This window comes from Thunnus maccoyii, chromosome 4 (genome assembly GCF_910596095.1).
Source record: "Thunnus maccoyii chromosome 4, fThuMac1.1, whole genome shotgun sequence".
NCBI classification, from domain to species: Eukaryota; Metazoa; Chordata; class Actinopteri; order Scombriformes; family Scombridae; genus Thunnus; species Thunnus maccoyii.
Genome location: NC_056536.1, coordinates 31,263,313 through 31,279,710, shown reverse-complemented (window position 1 = coordinate 31,279,710; position 16,398 = coordinate 31,263,313). Strand labels below are relative to the sequence as shown.

Below are 16,398 nucleotides of genomic sequence, written 5' to 3'. Positions count from 1 at the left end.
AATCTACATAATCTGGTTAAACTAGGAATTTATTTTATCTTACTTCACCCTCATGGACTTAAAGCTGTTGCGACGTGCACGGATTTCAGCTAATTGGTGAGAAAAATAACTGAAAAGAATGACAAAAATCTATAAAAACAAGACCAAGACTGTGGAAAAAATGAAACGAATTCATCCTTTTACCGACATGTTAATTCTCTCTCGATGTTTGTAGGTCTGCTGCGTGTACAGTATGTTGCATTGACAGCAGGCAGAGAATCGTTTCATGTCACGCTTCACCAGCAGGCTGCATTCATGAACGCAAAGCAGTTTCCATAGGGTGAATAAACACGCTTTACATACGGCGGTGTGTGTGTGGGAGGGAGCGTGTGGATGGGGAGTCTGTGTGTGAAGGTATGGTTTTTGTTAGAAGTGTTTGTGCACTTGATTATGACAGAATCGTAGCGGATTTAATTCAGTTTTTACTCTTGAACACTGAAGAAAACTCACTCTAACAGGTGATTTAGGAGTTAAATGTTCGTGTAAGTGTGATATACTGTAAGTGTGTGCGTGTGTGTGCGTGTGTTTTGGTTAAATATAGACGCATATGCAGGCATGTATGTATGACAGCAGGCCTTTCAAGAGTAAGATGCATATGTGGACACAAAACAGCCTCCACAGGATGAATAAACATGCTTTACATACAGCAGCTCATTACTGCACGACTGTGTGTGTGTGTGTGTGTGTGTGAGGGTTTGCGTGTGTAGCTGACAAAGAAAGCATTAATTCATGGTGTATGTTAGTGTGTGTGTGTGTGTGTTAGTCGGAGATGTCCATGTTATTAGTTCTGGAGCAGTTAAATATGTGTGTATGTGTTTTCTACAGTCCTGCTGTGCTTATGGAGTAAAACCTGTTTCACCTACTGTAAAACCAGTGACTTCCAGTCTGTGCTACATGCGTCTCTTCTTTGATAAGGCCACAAACAGTTGTATGCTACGCTGCGTTAAAGCAATAATCTTGCAGATTTTTGTTTAAATAAATGTCTGCTATCACCGAATGAGGTAACACAGCGGTGACTGAGCCTATAACCTACTGATGAAAGCTCTTGCATTTACAGTATTATGAGTATTAATGAACTGGGTGTCGGTGGGCTCCAAGTTAGTGACGTGTTTTCCATCATCCAGCAGTGGTTGGTCCGCTAGAGAGGGTACGCAGAGCTGCAGACTCGCTCTTCAACTCACTTGTGTGTGAAGCGGCATGCTGATGTCACACAGACAACGCCGTTCGGATCTCTGTGAGCGAGGTCCAAAAACACACCTGAGCTTATCGCCGTAGGTGCTGCCAAAGAGAACGAAATGCAGATCATCAGGGTTGTTAATTTAACAAGTGCAAGAATGGCAGCCCTCTCATTCATTTGACTTGGATCGCTGTGTTGGAGCAGGTGGATGCAAAGGGCTTCAACAAGAAAACTCACGGTCATCTGGTAAGAAATTTGAATCTGGCGTCATCATAATGTAGCGTCAAAACCTGCCCTCAACCCACACCTTTGTGATGGTGGATTAAGGGAGGAGGTTGTGTCAGGTCATTTCTGTTACTTTCTGAAACAGATGTGGTGATTGGCAGCTGTGTGAAGGTGAGACAGGAAGCGGAGTTTGAATTTCTCTCTCTCTCCTTTTTCGCTGATGACACAATTATTTCTGTTACTTTTTATGTGAATAACAGAGTGCAGTAATACTAATGTCTTCCAGGAGAGACTGTCTGAAAATATGCTCCGTTATCCCCGTATTTACACGATATCACATTTCCCCCGTCCACCTCATAGATATATATATGTACATAGACGTCGAATGGCCTTTGGATTGTACATCAGTGTCACCAATATTGGAACAGGCAAGACAGGCCTGTAAACAAATACGAGTAAATGGGAGAGCTGTGTTTTTTCTGGATATAAAGCACTATAATGTTTACATTTCTCAACTGATTTCAGTGAGTCATTTTTATATTTAAGGGTTTATGATCTATGTTGAGTAGAAAAAAGTTTTTTTTTAAAACACGTTGATCATAAATCGGTTGAGAAATGTAAATGTTATAGTAGCTGGATTCTCCAAGCACATGATGCTTTGCTTCTAATGTTTAATCTGTGCAATCTGATTGGTGCCAAACTCTACTAATGATCCAATTAAGCCTTTAATAAACCTTCATATAACCAAAACCCAAAAGTCACATGCTGTGTCTCAAATCGCATACTTCTGTACTTACACTTAACATTTTGAGCGCATAAGTGCGTTCACACTGAGAAGTATGGAAAAAAATGCAGTGCACTGTGAGAACCCGGATGGTACATATAAGTTATACATGTGTTTTTAGCACTAAGCACCACTAAACTGTCGTCGGATATAAGCCATCAGTATGTTTTTTTGGGTTAATTTAGCAGTCTGTAATGATTTGGTAGTGCAAACGATAACGTGAATGCTAATGCTAGCTAATGCTAATTTGCGATCGTCATTTCCAGTAAGTGCACAACGGCTGTGTTTGATTTGAGACAACACTGTCCTGTAGAAATTTGCGCACTACGCCAGTAATACATAATGTACTAACAGAAGTATGTGATTTGAGACACAGCTACAGTCTCAGTCTTTTCTGTGCAGGCTGTTTATGATAAGATGATAATTAACTTTCAAAATGAGGACAAATGAAGTAAAAGTGTATTTATTTTCTTTTTGGCATATTTATATATATATATACATTCAGTGAACCTGTCCAGAAAACCAGATGAATCCAACTGAAAGCTCTTATTGATTCTTCCACTTCACTACACCTTCAGTCATGAAAAAAAGATGCAGACGAAAGGGAGAAGATGACTTAATCATGGATTTTTAAGTCATGGTACATACATTCGAAAAATAGATCAGATCTGTATTTGAAAGCTGTTCATTTTTGAGAGCGGATCGTATGTTTACACCTTCATGTATGTGAGGAAACCCAAAGTATGATGTGAAAAATACAGAAAACATTTCTCCTTTTCATCGCTCGCAGGCCGACTCCTTTCTACAGATTTGAGGTTTTATTTATTTATTTATAATTTTATTTGAGAGGTTTTATAGAAAATCTAAAAGATGTATGTGTTCTGTACAGGTAAACTAAGTGTGGACCACATAAAGAAACAACTCATTCCCACATCTATAGGCCTCATCTGAACATAAGCAGATGGGCTGTGGTTCGTCTATTCTCTGAGGAAAAGCTGAGGACGATTTCATGTAGAGAAGAAAGAGACACATAAAAGACAGAAAACAGTGAACTGAGGAGGAAAGATAGCGAGAGATAAACACGATCCAAGTTAAATACGGATAGTACTTACAAACAGTGGTCATGACGGATACGCCACCATGTTGGAGGAACTGATACTAGAGCTGCAACAATTAGTCGTTTAATCAATCTGCAACTATTTTGATAATCATTTAATCATTTTAGCCATTTTTTTTAAGCAAGTTCAGCTTCTCACATGCAAAAATTTGCTGCTTTTCTCTGTTTTTCATTATTGTAAATTGAATATTTTGGGGTTTTGGGCTGTTAGACAAAACAACATATTTGAAGACATCATCTTGGGCTGCAGAATATTACAACATTTTATAGACTATATGATATGATATGATTTATTTATGGATTACAGACACAAAAACAAATCCAAGGGATAACATGTTAAAGTGAAAACACTTATCTCCAACGTAGTCCCAATCGATTATTGGACTAACTGATTTATTAAGAAAAATCATTGCCAGATTAATCAATAATGAAAATAATCCCCGCAGCCCTAAATTGATAGTGTTAAAATCTACCACTGAACATTGTATTGGTATGATGGCATTCAGTAACACTGAAAAGCTTTAACACAGCATCAAATTAAAGATAATATCCGTCACTTTTTCTTGCATCGTTCTAGAGCTGAAAGAATTAGTTGATTAATGGATCAGTTGATTGGCAGATTTTTCAAGTGACCAAATTGTCACGTCCTACCGGGACTTTTTCTGTGGTTTTTTGACTCTTTGTGTGTTGCATTTACGTTGCCTGGTTTTGGTTTTTTCTCTGTTTCCCTTGTGTGTTTCCTCCTGTGTTCATGTGGACCTCCTCTCACCTGCCCTCCATCACCCTTGTTAGCCCAGCCCTGCTCCTAGTGTCTTATTCCGGTTTATCTGCCCCCAGTCTGCCCGTGTGTTGTGTCACCTGTTGTCTGTTTACTTTAGTTCCTGTTTTATTTTGAAATATTTTCTCCTTGAGTCTTGTCACCTTTACTTCCTGTGTTTGATTACCTGTGTCTCGTTTCCCTCACCTGTGTTTCATTAGCAATCACTCCCTGTGTATTTATAGTCTAGTTTTCAGTTCGGTCTTCGTCGAGTCGTCTGCTTTTGTCCTGCTTTCGACCTGCTTTCGACCTGCTTTCGACCTACGTTTATTCCATGTTCCTTGTTAGTGTTCCTGTGTCTGTGTCTCCTGCGTTTCTGGTATGTTCCTGTGACTTTTGCATTTTCATTAAATATTTCTGCATCGGATCTTGCCTTCCTGCTGTCTCTGCATTTGGGTCCACCTGCTCCACTCACCCACCTTCATGACACAAATATTCTCCGGTTCCAGCTTCTCAAATGTGAGGATTTTGTGCTTTTCTTTTCTATTTTATATTATTGTAAGTTGAAAATATTTGGATTTTCGAGTGTTAGTCGGACAAAACAAGCTTTCATACACTCTCATAGACTAAGTAATTAAACCTTGTGGGAGTTTAGGCAAGTATGGCAGTCAGTTATAATCATATTCTCCATACAACCTCCAGTCATGTACGTCTATCAGGAGGTCGTCTATATGAACCTTTGGCGCTCGTTCAGTCTGCCTACAACAACGCTGACTTCTGCCCCCGCTGCTACATTGCTGCCTGCTTCAGAGATGAACTCCCTCCACCTCCCCGACCTCCTCCTGTATTAACATTCACTCGGTTGTGAATTGTTAATATTTCTTTTTTAATTTTCATATAACGTTACATATCTCAGTCTCTGCCGGGGGGAGTTTGTGAACTCAAGGCCAGTCTGTGTCAGGCTTAGATCTGTTCCAGAGCATCACATGAGCAGAACCACATTCTGTTACAATAAATAGTTAAAATCTTGATGTGACTGAAATAGCATCGCTGAGAAGATAATAAGTCAATCAGGTTAAGTAAATTTTATTTATATAGCAGCAAATCACACTTTTCACACAGATCAGGTCTAGATCGTGCTCGACCCTGCAGAACCAGGCTCTTCGTGGGCGGCCATCTGCCTCGACTGATTGGGTTGAGAGAGACAGAGATGCACAGCAACAATAACAATAACAACTGTAATAATAATAAAAATATGACTCATAATAATAGTAGCAGTGGGAGTCAAGCAGGCAGCAGGCTGTCCGCAACCACGATCCACGGAAACCTGCGAGATGAGAAAGCACAAAAGATGCCAAGTTAGTAACATGCGTTAATGGTACATGAATGCATACAGATGGAGGAGGAGGAGGAGGAGGAAGAGGAGATAGGAGTTCAGTGCATCATGGGAAGTCCCCCAGCAGTCTAGGCCTATAGCAGCATAACTAGAGGCTGATCCAAGGCGAACCTGAGCTGGTTCTATAACTATAACCTTTATCAAAAAGGAAAGTTTTAAGCCTGCTGCTAAACGTAGAGAGGGTGTCTGTGTCCCAGATCCAAACTGGAAGATGGTTTTACAGGAGAGGAGCCTGATAGCTGAAGGTTCTGCCTCACGTTCTACTTTAGGAACCACAAGGCCGATTTAACAGTTTTGATTAGAGTGACAAAAATGATGCACACATTAACATTAACATTAACACAATAACACTGTTTTATACACAAACAACAGTACAGAGGTAAAGTTCACTTTGCTAAACTGAATTAAGTATATTAAACATAATATAATCAAGACTATTGAGTATATTGAATGTTGGACTATTTGTATGCTTGTGCTTGGACGTGTCTGAACTTAAACCTGATTTCAAGTCAGCACAAGGCTTCCTAAAACACAAACACACACACACACACACGCACGCGCGCGCACACACACACACACACACGCACACACACATTGACAGAGCCTTCAAACTAATTTACTCAACCGCTCACACAGCATTCAATGTCTAATCCTTAATTCAGACTGTAATAACATTACATTTTTTTTCAGCATGTGATTGCAGACGGTGTTATTTTATTTTTTTTATAATGGTAAAATATAATCGAAATAGTTTTAATTAGACAGAGTTATTTGCTTGTGGTGATGAATGAGCTGGTTGGTGAGTAATGTTCTATTGTGACTGTGACTCATATAAAATGACTGATAAAAACAGTGAATGAAAACCGTGAAACAATTTGCTGCTCGAAGCTTTTTCTCATCATGAAACAGGATTCATGAGTGACAGATGATTTAATGTCTAATCAAATACATCACATGAAATATGTGCTTTTTTTAAAAATGACACTTGTTATAATGATGAATTTAACTGTGTCAAGCAATAACACTGGCTGTTTTTTTAAAGCGGAAACGATTAGTCAATAAATATATTAGTTTATCAACAGAAAATTAACTTTTTGCAAAATCTTGCAATTTAATTTAATGTATTTTTTTAAAAACTAAAACCACAGTTAACTGGTTCTAGCTTCTCAAATGTGAATATTTGTTGGTTTTCTTAGTCATCTGATATTAAATTGAGTATCTTTGGATTTCAGACTGTTGGTTGGACAAAAAAAGCAGTTTGAAGATGTTGACTTGGGCTGCAGGAAACTGTGAATGATTATTTTCTGACACTTTATCGAGTGTACAAGTAAATAATCTGCAGATTAATCAATATTGAAAATAATAGTTAGTTGCAGCCCTACTTGCATTTCAGCATTTCATGGCCTTGTGATATGCAGGAAAGTCCAGACTGCAAACTATGTTTATGCAATGAAGTACTAAGTTTAATTATATAATTATGTAAAAACTGGCCATGTGTCATTTATACTTGACTAATTAGGGAACAAGACAACTGCACTTGAGACAAATGTTAAAAGGTGAATGACTTTCTGTTATATTTGTCAGCAGTGAATCTGAAGGAGTGTGTGTGTGTGTGTGTGTGTGCAAGTGTATGTACTGTATGTTAGGTGTGTATTCCTGTATGTGGCAGACCACATGTATTTGCATGCGTGCTTCTACATCCATGTTTATTCTGCATACATTATAATGCCACTGTGTGTGTGTGTGTGTGTGTGTGTGTGTGTGTGCCTTGATCAGTTTCTATATTTGATTGCATATCTGCATGTGTGTGCTTTTGTGTGTTTTGTACTTTGTGTATTTGTGTGTGTGTGTGTATGTGTGTGTGTGTGTGTGTGTGTGTGTGTCAGCCAGGAGTCAGCAGCAGACCTCGTCCTCGACGCCCACTCACACTCCCTCCAGCTGACTGGCACCATGGCAACTGAGAGATCCAGCCAGCCGAGCAGGCGAGGCAGCCAGGGCCCTGTGTGTGTGTGTGTGTGTGTGTGTGTGTGTGTGTGTGTGTGTGTGTGTCCTTGTGTCCATCTATGTGTGTTAAGGTGGGTTTAGCGGATTTGTCTTTTCAGTCCTTGTTTGCGTATTTTGTGTGTGTACCGGGAGCATTTACATATAATATGCGCATATCCTCCTTCATACCCAGCCGTGTTGTACATGTGTTAACTCATGCATGCATATGTTTATGTGCATGATGGTGAGCACATATGCATTTGTGTGCATGGTGAATGTTCATTTAGGCATGGTTGTATGGCTCTGTGTGTGTGTGTGTGTGTGTGTGTGTGTCTGGAGGCGTGTGTGTGAGTGTGTGTGTGGCGGTGGGTGTTGTTCGGCCGTTGCTGGGTCAGACTGAGGAGCTTTTTTTTTCCACAGTTGCAGCAGGAAAGGCAGCAGGACTGAGAGAGGCTGGGCTCCTCACCCTCCACCACTGTCATCTCTTTATCATTATAAGAAGCAAAGGACAACACAACTATTTCTGACTGTTCCTGAGCTAGATTACTAACAAAGGTCATCAAGACTTTGCAGTCTGGGTTTCTGGCCTGGACATTTTGTCCCCCAAAAATACACATCTCTTAGGAGAGTCTTAAAGAACAGGTTCACAATTTTTCAAGTGTGTCTTAAACCAGCAGTCAGGTGTCCATATGAACAGTGAAAGAGGTTTTCCTCGCTGTAATCATTCCTCCTGTTCATACTGGATATTAAAAGATCCTTCAAATGTGTTTTCAATGGAAGTGATGGAGGATAAAATCCACAGTGTGTCCACACAGTCATTTAAAAGTTGATGTGAAGCTTATATTCAGCTTCAGCAGTCTGAGTTAGTCATATCAAGTGGATATCTGACACATTTACAGTCTCTTTAGCATCAAATTCCCTCTTTGTGTTTCCTCGGACAGTGTTTCCCAGTTGAGCTGCAGGTGGAAGTATAATAACAAAAAGAGGGACTTTGACACTAAAAAGACTGTAATGTTGAAAGATATCTACTTGATTTGACTCATTTGGATGCTGAAGCTTCATATTAGCTTCAGATAAACTTTTAAATACATTTTTGCACAGAAGGAGGACTGTGGATTTTGTCCCCCATCACTTACATTGTCCACTAAATATGAAGGTGAAGCCAACGTGCTCTTAGCTTAGCAAAAAGACCAGTAGCAGGGGCAAACAGTCCAAAGGTAACAAAATCTGCATACCAGCAACACAAGCTCAAGCTCACTAATTCACACTTTATAACTTGTTTCTTTAATCTGCAAAAAAAAAAACTGAAGTGAAAAACGACAAGTGTTGGTTTTACAGGAGGTTGCGTGCTGGAACTACTTCCTGCCCGGCCAAGAAATAGTCACGCAACTCCCCATAAAACCACAAGTGTAACCAACCAAGTGTAGCGTCGTATTTTAAGGTACAGACATAGAGCATAAACCACTAAAAAAAGAAAAAAAAGTTGCACAAGTACACTCAGTACTGCACTCAACCATACATGGCTGTTGCACAAACACTATGCCAGCTGCACCTTGGTCTTCTCATCTAACTCCTCCCAAAATGTTGAACTATTCCTTTAATTGCAATAACAGACACTGCTAGAAAAGTCACCCAAGGTCCCCAAACAGTCGTCTCTCCATGTCTGCAGAGACCATTAGGACTCATTAGTCAAAAATTCATTCACTTGTCAACCATCTTCCGGCACAGTCAGACATGTAGCATCATTTATGTTACAGCAAACTATCTGAAGTAACATCATGTTTTGGCTCTTTGCTTTCTGGATCACCCATAATAGAAAATAACAAACATGTAATACCCACAAAACTCATGAGAGGCCAAATGATCTGTGCATTATTTATTTATTGTGGATATAGGGATGAATAGGACTGAAACTATGAGCTGATTAATTGATTGGTCGATCAAGAGTAAAGTAATTGCCAACCATTTTGTAAATGAATGAATGAATGAATGAATCATTTAATCATTTATAAAGCAAAAATTCCAAAATCTGCAGATCCCAAACTTCTCAAATGTGAGAATTTGCTCATTTTCTCATTTTTATATGATAAATCATCTTTTTGGACTTTTGGTCGGACAAATCAAGCAATTTAAAGACGTCAGCTGGGTCTCTGGGAAGATGATGACATTGTATTGATTAAACATTTAATCAAAAACAATATTGCCAGGTGAAATGATGGTGGAAACATGTGTCATATTGCACACAGGAAACACTTGAGCAAACAGTTTTTAAGTTATCTTTTAGGGTCATTTAGGGTCACTTTTTAAACAAGATTATACAATAACAAGATCAATACAATTTGTCCATCGTTATCTTTTGCTGCATCTTGTTAATATCCCAGATTCCATTGTGTATGTGTACATAGTAGTCGTAGTCGTAGTCTTGGTAGTAGTAGTAGTAGTAGTAGGTAAAGGGCTTAGTGGGGGCTGAAAGGAGACAGAGGATTGCTGGTATCCCAAATCTTGATTTTGACTTGACGGAGTGTGAAGAAAGCTCGTCACTGTTGTGGAAAAGTCCTCGAGCATGACTCTGATCTCTGCAGCTGCTCCGTTGATGCCACTTGAAGGCTGACAGAACAAGACAAGTGTAAGTTTTCATGCCATGCCGCAGCTTCATCCTGGTTTGGGACGGTTCCCCGCCCTGTGCAGGGCCTCAGCAAACCGTCAGTGGAGATTTCGACACCCTTTATGTTGTGCATGTCAAACAGAAAAAGAGAAGGAGGAAGAAAAAGAAGAACAGGACAGTTTCACAGAGAAGGAAATCCAAGAGGCCCAACCCTGGACGGCCTCGGACATGGCTGTGAAACCCGCCTTGAATGGATCAAAACTGGATGAACAGAAGGCGTAACCCAACAGTAACTTCCCAGGAATTTACCCATGTTTAAACAGAATGATTCAGTATCACACAGACAGGTTGAAGCAAAAACATTGATGGATGTTGAAATTAAATAACAAAAGACACAGAAGAAAACCTGCAGTGTGAGATGACAGAGGAGACACGAGCAGCTGAGTTTAAACCCTATAAAATGCTTTATAGTGAATCCACCTTTATTAAATAGAAATACATTTTCCTACATGGAGATCTATTGAATCACATGCATTGTGTAATATACAGTATACACACCTATAATATACACACCTTCCCATTCCCTTGAATGAGAAAGTGTGTCCAAACTTTGCTGCTATATATGGAATTTACTGTTGGAAATATTACTTACTTTACTTGGGTTGAATACACTGGATTGCCAAATATATGTCATGAATGATCACTTCTTGTCATGTATTATAAATAGCTGTATTTCCATATTTGCCATATATTACACTGTTGAATTTAAAATGTTTGGTCTTCAGAAAATATTACTTTGGTGGTATACACAGCAAAATAAAGTTTGCTTCAAAATATGTTTTGTATAAATAAATAAATTATATTTGTCAATATGTTTAAACAGTCTATTTGTTACATAAGCGGCCTTTAAAGGACAGAAGTGCTGTTATCAATTAATATAATATATAATAATATAATTAAAGGTGTCATGTTGTGTTTTCTTGTAAACAAACAAAAGTTTACATTGAATGTTTCTCACCAGAACTCATTGTGTGTATCCTCGTGATCTGTGTTGAATCCACTTCCTGCCTCATAAAACATTTGCATTGCATTATATTTTGAATCTTGCATCGTTTACATCCATGTTTTCTGGCTTTCAGTCGTCCTCTTCTCTGCATTTGTTGGTGCGTTGCTGTTTTTTTCTTGTTGCATTACAGCCACCAGTTGATCAGTGAAATGATTGGTAGGACTGTGTATCGCATCACTGCGTGTGTGTTTTTGTGCACGTGCACAAGGCAACAAAACAGGAACCACACACCAGAGGGAACCCTTAAATTGAGCAAAATAAATAAGTGATCAGGTTCAGTTTGTTGCTTTAAAAACTAGTTTTGGACACACACATTTGTAAGCTTTCTATTACAGGACACCCTGCTGTTTAGCTGTGCCAGTCTTTTTTTTTTTTAATCTTTTTTATTTCTAAATCTCTAAACTCCTCTAAAGTCCCACTGAAATTAATTTGCATTTTTTTATATCTGCTGCAGCAACATATTTGCCCTGTAAATCCCTTGTCCTGTGTTCTTCTTTGAGAAAAAAAAACAGAGACCAAAAGGGAGAATTTTATATTTAATATTTTTTGATTGATGGCGCCCCCTTATTTTGTGTTCATTTGTGGGAATACACTACAGTTAGTCCTCAGTCTATGTAGATTTACACCTTGTTTCCATACAGCCAATAAAATCTTGCACAGTAACGTGTCGTTTTATCATAGAAAGAGCAGACGGTCACACTGAGCCTGATTGCATCCTGCTACACAACACAAGCACTACAGACTCTGAACAACAACCCACGTTAGCTTTCTGCTAAAGTCTCCTTCTTATCTTACTTAGAATCATAAACACACGTCTTGTCCAGCAGCTTGTTGAACGAGCCACCAAACAATCATTGCATTGCTAACATCAGTTAGCAGGCTAGATAGCAGTAAACATACCTGCAAATGTCACTTCAATCTGCTTTGATGCTGGTGTGGTTTTTACTCTACAATATCACTGCTAACAAAACACAGTCTGCCCATGACCTGTAGCTGGATATGTTTATCTTTTTTAAAATGCCTTCTAGTAATAAAAAAATACTATTAATGATACATTTAAAAAACATGTCGACATTATTTTGACTGCAAAAATGGGATTTCAGTTGAACTTTTAACAGCAGTTTTCCAAAAATGGTCAATTTCATAAAAAGTTGTATTGAGTGTAATTTCCCACCACCTGCACTTGATGGGTGAACGTTGGCCTCCCGGACAACAACACAGAGAGCACAACGGGGGAAAGCAGAGCGGGAGGAGAGACGAGGCTGTTTTGAAACACACTTTCACTTCCCATGGTGGAAGGTTATTTTCATCCTCTTGGTTGAGTTTCTCTTTTTTTTCTCTCCATCGTCTTATTCCTACGGGGAAAGCCAGGGGCCTTCAGATAAGACACAAATATAACGGCCCAGTTTGGACTGAAAAACACATACTGTAAAAAAAACACCCAAGTTCTATATTTCTCTGAATATGATCTTTGAAAATATCTGTAGACAAACTTATAGAGAAAGAATGGATGCTGAAATTGAAATATAATTGTAAAAATGTATTTCAGACAAAAATCTTAATTCTGGATGAGACAGTAGATGTTTTTTCTAAAAAAAATTCTTAGAAATTATAAAGTGACTCTCATAGCTTGCATATTTCTGTATGATAGTTACCATTATATAGCAAAAACATATTTGAGGAGCTGCTCAAAATTAAAACAAAAAAAATTGTCCATAAAAAGTTTACCCTGAACTTCAAATGTTCTCTTTTAAACTGGACACTTCAAAAATTCACCATGTTGAAAATTGACATATCCACATATCCAGGACCTTTCTTTTTTCGAAACTCTTTTATGTAAAAATTAGAATTTAGTTGTTTGTCTTTTAGAGGTTCTCGCCTCAATATCTCAGTAAATTAAATACCTGATCAATAAATTCATTCCTGGTTACAAATAAAAGTAAAAATAAATAATAAAAAATATATATTTAATTATCAAATGTCACAGAGTGGAAAGACTGAAGTGAAGACCATAATGTCCTTTGGGGTGAACTTGCTTATTGCAGTTTTGGGTCCCATTACAGTGAAGTCTGATGAAGAGTGCCATAAATTATAAGTGAACATTGGAGTCCTGCCGTGTGCGACACGTTTATCTGTTTGTTTTTTTGACATTTGCTCACTTTCAGCTCACTTTCTTTGGTTTGGACGTGCGTACATTCTCCTGTCTTCTCCCGTTACAGTACAAATGTTTCTCACAGTTTTTAATGTGACAGACAAATTTACATTAAAAAAAGTTTTATCTTGAGATCCCAGTATAAAAAAAAGTGCAGTTTTAAGCCTTATAGCTTCTCTGAAAATGAAACGAGGCAGACCAGCTGGCAGTAGATGATGAAGGCTGAGCTGGGGGAGCAGGGACCCTCATGGGGCAACCGGCAGCTAAAGACTGTGACAGGTGGGGCCTCGCTGCTGTCAGTCGAACAGGACTGTGTGATGTCTTTCTCCTTGGATCTTGTGTTGAGTTGAAGCTTTTCTTGAGACCGTGTCAGAGACGGATGTGGATTCAACTCCACGATCGTTGCATTATATTACGCAGGTGTTCGTGTTATTGTGTCCAGCCCCTCTGTATATTTTTCACCATGACGGGTCTGCAGTTTACTGTTTTTCTGCAGTCTGTTGTTCTCTTTGTCTTTCTGTAGCACTTCTCTGGAGACCAGCAGGTACATAATGCGGTGTGGTGTTTTAGCTGTGTGTGTGTGTGCGTGTGTGTGTGTGTGTATATGTGTGTGTATCTGTGTGTGTGTGTGTGTGTGTGTGTGTGTGTGTGTGTACTCATATGTGAGAGTTTGTTGACACCACATGTTCTCCAAGGAGTCTCTATAACAGCCCTTATGGACAGTAAAGCCGCCTCTATAACTGTGAACACATAAACACACCCATAAAAGATGGAACTAGCTAAGAACAAAGAATCCCAATCCACCTTAAAAGCATGTACAGACACACACACAGACTGGGCCCAGTCTCAGACAAGATATATAAGATATTTTTCTTTGTCTATATTCTATGATGCACCTGATTTACCAAAATTTGAGAGCAGCTGCTGTTAGCACGGAGAAAATGGAGATTATTGCCAAATGAGTCCCATATTTTTGCTTTTTTTTGAAAGCTGAATGTCTCTGATCTCAGCTCTTTAATAATTCTTTCTCACATAAACTGCAGGCAGCAAACCGTTTTATTTAAAAATCAAGATTCAAGCTAAAAATATTTTAAAAAATACATCAGTAGCTTTCTCAGACAAAGGAAAGATCTAGAGAATCATTTGCATAATGTAATAAAAACAGACCTATTTCTTTTATATTTATATATTCAAACTAATTACATATATATCCTAAAAGACATCTTCTAACTAGATTTCTACTTTCTTTCTATTCAATATCAGTCAAATATAAAGGAGCTTGTACTTTTTTTTTTTTAAATGGTGATATCTGTGGCTGCAGTTCAGAGCTGTTAGTGAGAATCGCTCTGAGCTGAGACGCTCACTGTGATATTCACGCTGATAAGAGGAGATTAACAGAACTGAAAGTTTTGTCACTGATACAATGTGGTTGTTTCTTATTTTTCACACGAGCAGCTTTTCTTGTCTCCGGTTGGCCTCTTTGTGGCTTAAGTGTCAGAATTAAGTATGGCCGAGAATGTATTTGTGTCAAGGTATTTTAGAGAATCACGCTTCACACAGACTGTATTTAGGACTTTGTTTCCATCATCTCTCTGTGTGCAGTTCATATATACCATGAATACTCAAATACAAGTCTGAGAGGTCCAGTTTAGAGATGTGCAGAGGGCCCAGTATTTGTATTTGTATCTATATTTGTTGAGACAGCAAAATTGTTTGTATTCATATTTGTATGCGAATAAAAGTGGAAAGAGGCTTAAAAATCCTGTTTTTGTTTTTATTATGCCTCTAATTTTAGAAAATTAAAGTGTTAAAATAAGTGTTCATTTGACTTTTTTTTTTTTACCCCAAAAACAAATTTTTAAAATATTTGTATGAAACAAATATAATAAATATAAAACCCACTATTTGTGCTTTGCCGAATAATGTATTTGTATTCGGGCACACCACTAGTCCAGTTATTACATTTTCACTGCATCAAAGGTCCAGTAAGGATGCATTTCATAATGATATTTCAGTAAAAAACTCTGAACATAAACAACATTTCTGTATTTATGGGTGATGAGGCACCTTTGTCGTGTAACCAAGTCTTTAAACTTGAGCATAACAAGATGTGATGACCAATCGGAGACACTTAAGAGTTCAATAGTGAGTTTTTCACTGTATTCATTGTTGAGAATATTTGATTTTACAATTATTCTGTTGGAGTCTTGATATCACGTCTTCAACTGGTTCAGTTCTGTGGTTCTTACCTCCATGTTTTGGGGATATTTTTGTTCAAAACAGGCATGTTTGTAGGGCCGTAGTCAACTGGTCGATTAGTTGGTCGATATGCTCTCGCCCGACTAAATTCTCATTGGTCGAATAATCTCCGTGATATTTTCATAAGGAGAAAAGTGCTACATCAATAGCTTTCCAGGAATAATCCATTATTTCCTGCGGCGGGAGGGACAGACCAACAAATTACCTGTGAAAATAAGGGGGGTGTATTCAAAACACCCCCCTTGTTTTCACAGCTTTGAACTCGCCCAACCTAACGGAGACTGCTGGGTCTAACTGTACTCAACGTTTACTGAACGTTTACTGAATCTGTGTTTCTCCATAATGACACAACGAGAACGAGAAAAGTATTATATGTTTTAATATTTGATATCCGAATGAATGGATATTCATTAATATCAATAGCGTTTGGGAGTCTCTGAGCAGCGCTGTTCCGGTACGTGAGTCAACCTCTGTGTCGTTGCCTGGGAAACCACTGGTCGCGTGGCTCCGTTAAGGAGTATGTTTGCGAGCGGGAAAGAGCGAGGGGCAGAGAAGTGACGGTGGATGCGAGCGGGAAAGAGGAAAAGGTTAGTAGTAAGTTGTCAGTCTGGCAGTAAATATACAGTACAGACTACAGTGTGTCAGTTAATAAATGCTAAAAGGTCACGTCTGTTGTTTCCCCAAATGCTGGAAAAGTAAAGGGGGTTAGCTCCAAAGTTAGCAACAATGAGTTAGCATAACCTGAAGACACAAAACAGAGAAATACAGAACATAGAAATGTGTGGCTGCCGAGTTTACTGTGCACTCTGTCTGTATGGTCTTGTACTTCCCTTGTGCA

General features: G+C 38.6%; 1 protein-coding gene across 7 annotated transcripts in view; it reads left to right on the top strand.

Annotated features, from left to right (window-relative positions):
* Positions 1-16,104: 16,104 nt before the first annotated feature.
* Positions 16,105-16,398, top strand: part of LOC121895861 (nucleolar protein 4-like) — a 193,890-nt gene continuing 193,596 nt past the window's right edge. For 3 of the 7 annotated variants that reach the window (XM_042409366.1, XM_042409365.1, XM_042409362.1), the window contains exon 1: positions 16,105-16,147. The gene's annotated coding sequence lies outside the window, so the exon portion shown is untranslated. Of the gene's footprint in view, positions 16,155-16,398 lie in introns of all 7 variants that reach the window. The other 4 variants (XM_042409363.1, XM_042409368.1, XM_042409370.1 and 1 more) reach the window with 4 other exon arrangements.